This window comes from Phyllostomus discolor, chromosome 2 (genome assembly GCF_004126475.2).
Source record: "Phyllostomus discolor isolate MPI-MPIP mPhyDis1 chromosome 2, mPhyDis1.pri.v3, whole genome shotgun sequence".
Classification (NCBI taxonomy): domain Eukaryota; kingdom Metazoa; phylum Chordata; class Mammalia; order Chiroptera; family Phyllostomidae; genus Phyllostomus; species Phyllostomus discolor.
Window position 1 is genome coordinate 108,219,595 of NC_040904.2, and position 8,019 is coordinate 108,227,613.

Genomic DNA, 8,019 nt, shown 5'->3' on the forward strand with positions numbered 1-8,019 from the left:
TAATATCCTATACTATGACCACATTACTGTCAATCTCACGCTTTAGGTCCATCAAGATTTGCTTTACATATTTAGGTGCTCCTATGTTGAGTGCATTAATACTTACTAGGTTTATGTTCTCTGTGTTAGATTGCTCCTTTTATCATTATGTAGTGCCTTTCTTTATCTCTTACAATATCTTTTGTTTTAAAGTCTATTTTGTCTGACATAAGTATTGCCTGCCAGCTTTTTTTTATTTCCATTTGCACAAAATACTTTTTTCTTCCTATTACTTTTAGTTTGTGTGTATCCTTGTTCTGAGGTGTGTCTCTTGTAGACAGCATATATATGGGTCTTGTTTTCTTATCCATTCAGCTACTCTTTATCTTTTGATTGGAGCATTTAAGCCATTTACATTTAAAGTGACTATTGATAGGTGTGTGTTTATTGCCACTTTATTCTTTTACTTTCCATCCTTTTCTTTGTTGTTAGCTTCTTCTTTTTATTCTTCTTCCTCTTCTTTTTCTTCTCCTTCTCTTCCTCTTCTTCCTCCTTCTCCTCCTTCTTCTTCAAGCAGGCCCCCTAACATTTCTTGCTATGTATGTATGCTGGTTTGGTGGTAACAAACTCCTTTATCTTTTTCTTGTCTGGAAAGCTCTTTATTTCTCCTTTAGTTTTAAATGATAGCTTTGCTGCGTAAAGTAGTCTTGCTTGTAGGTCCTTGCTTTTCATCAATTTGAATATCTCTCACCAATCCTTTCTGGCCTGAAATGTTTCTTTTGACAAACCAACTAATGGTCTTATGGGACCTCCCTTCTAGGTAATTAACTGCTTTTCTCTTGCTGCTTTTAAGATTCTGTCTTGTGTCTTTAACTCTTTCCATTTTTTGTTATGAAGTGTCTTGGTGTAGGAGGATCTTTGGATTCATCTTGTTTGGGACTCTATGCACTTACTGCATTTGTATTTCTCTTTTCTTCACCAGCTTAAGGACATTTTTGGTCATTATTTTTTAAATAGGTTCTCAATCCCTTGCTCTCCCTCTTCTTCTGGTATCTCTATCTTGTGGATGTTATTACATTTCTTGTCATCCTCAAGTTCCCTTAGACTGTCCTCATTCTTTTTAATACTTTTTTTTCTTTAATACTTTTTTCCTACCTTGTCTTGCTATTTGCTGATTTGATCATCTTCTTTATCCAACCTACTTTTTATTTCTTCCACTGTATTCTTGATGTCAGATATGTTACTCTTCATTTCTGACTTTCTTAAATGGTTTCTATGTCCTCTTTTATGCAGTTGAACATCCTTATAACCATTACTACCATTACTTTGAATGCTGTATCTGAGCTTGCTGCTATTTCATTTAACATTTTTGTCCTGGAGATTCCTTTTGTTTTTTTCATTTTGGGCTTGTTCTTTTGTCTTCCCATTTTGGCTGTCATTTTATGTTTGTTTCTATGTATTAGATAGATCTGATATGACTTCCAGTCTTTGTGGGATGGCCTGATGAAGTAGATGTCTTGTGGGATCCAGTGGTACAGTCTCCTTGATCTCCTGAACTGGGTTTTCTAGGAAAGTCCCTTGTGTAGGTTATGTGGGCCTTCCTGTTATAACTGGGTCTTGATTGCTGTTGGTCCATTTGTGAAGGGAATTGACCCTCAGGCTGGTTGACTATGAGGCTCAACCTTGACCCTGGCATGCAAGGTGCTGTACAGGTGTCTTTGCCATCTTCTGTCAGTTTTCCCAAGATTCAGTCTGTGGGCTGTGGAACAAGTTTCTTTCTCAAGTGTCTCAGTGGATCTCATCCTAGTCATCACAAACCACCACCTCCTGAGAAAACAGCAAATTCCTTCCTATTTGTTTTCTTTGTCTTCTATCTTTTTTGTTTCTCTGTTCCTTCTTGACTGCTTTTCTTTGTGATAAGCAATTATATTTTTAGTTTGTTAATTTTAATTTTTCTGTAGATTTCTCCCTACATTTTGAGATATTTTCTTAATGCATCTTAATGTAGTTCAATATGCATCTTCACTTATAACAATGTACTTCAAATTAATAATAACATAATACTAATAAAATATAAAAACTTTGCTTCAGCCCTGGCTGGCATAGCTCAGTGGATTGAGTGCAGGCTGGGAACCAAAGTGTCCCAGGTTCGATTCCCAGCCAGGGTACATTCCTGGGTTGCAGGCCATAACCCCCAGCAACCGCACATTGATGTTTCTCTCTCTCTCTCTCTCTCTCTCTCTCCCTCCCTCCCTCCCTCCCTTCCCTCTCTAAAAATAAATAAATAAAATCTTTAAAGAAAAAACAACAACTTTGCTTCACTATAGCTCTATTTCCTTCCCTATTGTTTATACTGATATTTCCATAATACATTACATCTAGATATATTATCAACTCAACAACATAGTGTTATAATTATTGCTTTATGAAATATTATGTATTTTAAAGATGTTAAAAGAAGAAACAAGAAATTTATAGTTACATAGCATTTTAGAGCAAATCATGTATTTACAATTTCTGGTGTTTTTCATTTCTTCCTGTGGACCTGATTTGGTGCCTGAGTCTTTTAATTTTTTAATTTTTTTAATTTTAATCATTGTTCAAGTACAGTTTTCTCCCTTTTACTCCCAATTTTTTTTTCAGCCTGAAAGATTTCTTTTTGCATTTCATTTAAGGCAGGCCAGTCAGCGATGAATTTTGTCACTGTTGCTATGTGGGGATGTTTTAATTTTGCCTTAATTTTTGAAGGTAAGTTTTGCTGGATATAGTAATTTTGATCGATTGTATTTTCTTTTCATTACGTAGAAAGTGGCATACCACTGCCTTATGGTTTCCACTGTTTTTGATGAAAAATCAATTATTAATCTTATTGTTTCTCCACTATACATTATGAGTTATTTTTCTTTTGATGCTTTGAAGGTTTTTGCTTTTCTCTTTGGCTTTCAATAATTTTATTATGATGTGTCTATGTGTGTATTACTGTGTATTTCCAATTTTGAAATTGTTGAGTTTCTTGGATGTGTAGTTTATCATTTTTATCAAATTTTGAAAGTTTGGACTACTATTTCTTAAAAAAAAATTTCTGCCTCTTTTTTTTTCTCTGCTCCCATTACATATACATTGGTATGCTTGATATTGTCTCTCAGGATTCTAAGGTCCTTTTTATTTTTTCAATTTTTTTTTTACTCTCAGTCTTTCAGGTTAAGTAATTTCTAAATATTTTCTTCATGTTTACTGATTCTTTCTCTGCCACTTGAAGTTTGATGTTGAATTTTTTCAGTGATTTATTTTTTCATTTCAGCTATCGTGTTCTTCAACTCCACAATTTAATTTTGATTATTTTTTATAACTTATATATACTAATCAATAACTCTCTTGTACATTTACTACTTTTATACATTCTTTTAGCTCTTTAAATATGATTTCATTAGTTATTTGAATATTTTTACAAAAGTCTCTTCTAAATTCAAATTCCAGGGACACTCAGTAACAGTTTGTACTGAATGTCTTTCTCCTTAGTATGGGTCAAACTCTACTGTTTTTTTCCATATCTTATAATTTTGCTGAAAATTGAGTATTTTAGGTAACACATTGTGGTAACTCTGGATTTTGATATTTTTACCCTGAAAGTTAATATTTTCTTTGTTTGCTAAGTAAGTTGCCTGGCTAAAACTGAAATCTTTGTCCTTGCCTGCCCTACACACACACACACACACACACACACACACTCACATGCACACACACGTGCACAGTATGGCTACTGTCTTTGTTTATTTGTTTTAATTTTTGTTTTTACTTTTAAGTCTAAGTTCTGTGGGTCATTTCTGTGTCTGGATAGCTAATCCTAATTCAATGATTGGACAAAAGTTGTGCGAAAACACTTTGAACCAGTAAGGCTTCTGTCTTCTCCTAGTGTATGTGTGTGCGAAAGAGAGAATACATTCAAAGTTCACGGTATTTTCAAGTCTGCCTTGCTTTTGCTTTCTTTTGGGAATGTTCATATCTCTTATATAACTGCACAAAGACTTGGGGTTGACAAGAAGTGTGTGAATAGCTTGTACCTTCTCTATCCCTTGCTTTATTCATGAAGTCTCAGCCAGGAATATCTTTGCCCAATAACAACAGCTCAGGATAATAGCTCCATTGGCCCACTTTGTTTTCCTCAATTCTGAGATCATCATTTCCATTGCTAGCATCTGTGGGCATGGACATCACCCACTACTTCAACTGAGTTCACCACTTTTAATCATGGTCCTTAACTGCTGGTCCTCAAGGCCTGACCCACTCTGGAAGAATCTCTATGCCAGCTGAGTTGGGTAGACTGGAAACAGCCTAAGTACTAAGGCCATACCCTTCCACTCTTCTTATCTGAATCTCAGAAGTTTTTCAAACATAAAAGCTTCTTGGATTTTGGGCATTGAATGGGAGTAGGAGAGGCAGGGAACTAGATTTGCTTGAAGGTTATGTGATTCTGCCTTCCTGAAAGACAGAATATCATATATTTGTCTGGCTAATCCCTCAGACTGCTCCCTAGAACCACAAATGTCATTTGTGTCACTTTGGGACAGAAGCCACAACTGCAGAAACTGGGACCTACCTAGTGCGAAGAAGAAAATTTATGACTGGAAAGCATGGAACTAGAATCCTGGATATTGTTCTCCCAGGCCAATAGTCACCTTAGTGTCAAGTTCTATGACTCTTAAATCTCTAATCCATGAAAAGAGTAGGTGCTTCTACCCTGCCATCCACTGTGACAGGGGTGATGCCTGAAGCCCATCCCCTATCTGCTTATGCCCTATAGCCCTCTCTTTGCTTCCTGTACATTACGGCCTTTTTCCTGCCCTTCTTGGGACTGGAATGCCCCTGACATCACAGGTCTTACCATGAGGGCTAACCAGTCTAAAGTGTGTCTCCCTCGTTACCCGTCACAAATCTGTTTTTAATTCTTTTTTTATTTCTCTAGTTTCCATCTGCAATTATATAAAATATTTAACTATGTGTTTCTCAGTTGATTTTCCCTTATAAAAGAAAGGTCTCCAAGCTCAGGGACCTGTGTGTCCTTCATCTCTGAGTCCCCAGTACTGGAGCTGATGTGGAGACAACAGACACACCAATGAGTGTGGAATGAAAAACTAAATAGAGGAATGAGTACATGAGTGAATGAATTAGTGAGTCAGCAAATGATCTCTGAGCACCTTTATATAAAACTCTTCTCCGAGGGGTCAGTCTTGATGTGGCATGAAGACATGATGGGGTATTGTGCCTCTACCCAGGAGAGAACTAGTATAATTTATGTGTGTGTATAAACACAGGCTTTGTTTAATTACCGAGCAAAGCTTTATTGGGGGCCTATTCTCTGCCAGGAGTGAACAAAACTGTCTAAATTTCCTGCTGTTCTGGATAAACAGGATAAATAACTCCATTATATAAAATAATTTAATATCCTATATGATAAATCACTGTTAGAATAAAACAGAGTGAGGGAGAAAGTGTTGCAGGGGTCAGCTATAATTTAAAACAATATACGTACAAGAGAATACTATTTAGTCATGAGAAAGAAGGAATACTGCTATTTTCAAAAACATAGATAGACATAAAGGGCATTATGCTAAGTAGAATAAGTAAAATGTTATATAATATAATATGTTATATGATATTATGTGGGTAAGTATAATTTATAATTGTGATATATAAATACATAATAAACTATATAATGATTATAAATATATCATGATTATATATAATAATCTTTGGTATTATGTTTCTATTGTATATTCATACAAAGTTCTGACCTCCTGTAGACAGGTTTAGGGCCAGCTTCAGTGGGATTATGGGACATGCCTTTGGTGCCTTTCCAAGACTAAGATGCCATGTAGCCTCAGCCCCCATTCCATAGCTGTCACTTCCATGGTGACTGCATATCTCTGAGTCTCAGTTCCTTACGTGCACAGAGGATGTAAAGTACCTACCTTGAGGGTTGTGATGCTGATGACATGAAAAGGGAATAAGGGAATGATAATAAGTGACTACTGTGTGCCATTTAATTCTCACAGTTAGCAAAGTGAGGCTTAGCTAACAGCCTACATTGTTGGAGCCACCATTCCTTTTTAACTAAAAAAAATGATGGGCATTAAAAATGTATTCAGAATTAGAGAGAATTATACAATAGTGCACCCTCCCATACTTCTTAGCAGAACCAACGAGCATCAAACTCTATTAATCTTGTTTTCTCCAAAAATACCTATTGGTGTGTGGGTTGTGGGGAAGAGGTTTGCCTGGAATAATTTCAAGGAAATCCCAGACTTCAAAAATACAGATTTTTAAAAAGTAACAATAAAAAGTCCTAGAGGAAAACATAAGCAGGAAAATCTCAGATATTCCACACAGCAATATATTTACTGATATGTCCCCTACAGCAAGGGATATAACAGAAAGAGTAAACAAATGGTACTTCATCAAAATAAAAAGCTTCTGCACAGCTGAAGAAGACATCAGCAAAATGAAAAATGAACCAACTCTACAGGAAAGTATATTTGCCAATGATACTTCAGACAAGGGTTTAACCTCCAAAATATATAAAGAACTCACACAACTGCACTCCAAGAAGACAAACAAACCAATTAAAAAATGGGCAAAGGACTTTAACAGACACTTCTCCAAGGAAAACATACAAAAGGACCAGAGACATATGAAAGGATGCTCAGCATCACTAGCCATCAAAGAAATGCAAATTAGACTACAATGAGATATCACTTCATACCAGTCAGAATGGCCATAATAAACAAATTAACAAACAATAAGTGCTGGTGAGGATTTGGAGAAGAGGGAACCCTAGTACATTTTTTGTGGGCATGCAGACTGGTATAGCCACTGTGGAAAACAGTATGGAACTTCTTCAAAAAACTAAAAGCAGAGTTGCCTTTTGACCCAGCAATTCCACTGCTGGGATTATACCTTAAGAATCCTGAACACTGATTCAAAAAAGCCTATGCACCCCAGTGTTCATAGCAGCACAATTTTTAATAGCCAAGTGCTGGAAGCAACCTAGATGCCCATCAGGAAGTGAGTGGATCAAAAAAAACTATAATATGATGGAATACTATGCAGCAGAAAGAAAGAAGGAGCTCCTACCCTTTCTGACAGCATGGATGGAACTGGAGAGCATTATGCTAGGTGAAATAAGCCAGGCAGTGAAAGGCAAATACCATATGATCTCATCTATTAGTGGAACCTCATCAACAAAACAAACAATCAAGCAAAACACAACCACAGACATTGAAATAAAGAACAAACTGACAGTAATCAGAGGGGAGGCAGGAGGGAGATAATGGTGGAAAGAAGGAAAAGGGTCATCAAGTAACATGTACAAAGGACCCATGGACAAATTCAAACAGGGGTAGGATTGAGGGTGTGAGGTGGGGGTGAGTGGGGTGGGGGAAAGTGGTGGTGAAAATGGTGAAAATGGAGACAACTATATTTGAACAATAAAAAGTGATAAAAAAGGGAGAAAACTGTACTTGAACAATGATTAAACTTAAAAAAGTGATAAAAATATCACCACAAAAAAAGTAACAACAAAACCATCATTGTGTCTAATAATTGGACAATAGTCACTTACTATTTTCTAACTTGAAATGTGTTCAATTATTTTGTTCAAAAGTTTTTTTTACAACAGATTTAATCAAATCAGGATTCAAATAAGACTTCACATTGCATTTGGTTTTTAAGTTCCTTAAGTGTCTTATAATGTATAAAATTTGTCACCTTTTTATATTCATGCCATATATTACTTGAATATCAGGTTATTTTTTGTAGACTAACACATGCTTTACAATGAATAAATGAGTTAGTGCATGAATGACAGCTCATGTGCATTCTTACAGGGCATTTTTGCAGGAAAAGTGGGAGAATATTGAGTTCAACCTTAGGTCTTGGACAGTGTGTACACCCTGTGGTACTTCAGTATACTCACTGGGTTTTGTTTCTTTTCTTTTTTTTTTTCTTCAGAAATCCTTGTTTCCCGAAATTAGCCTGAGCAAC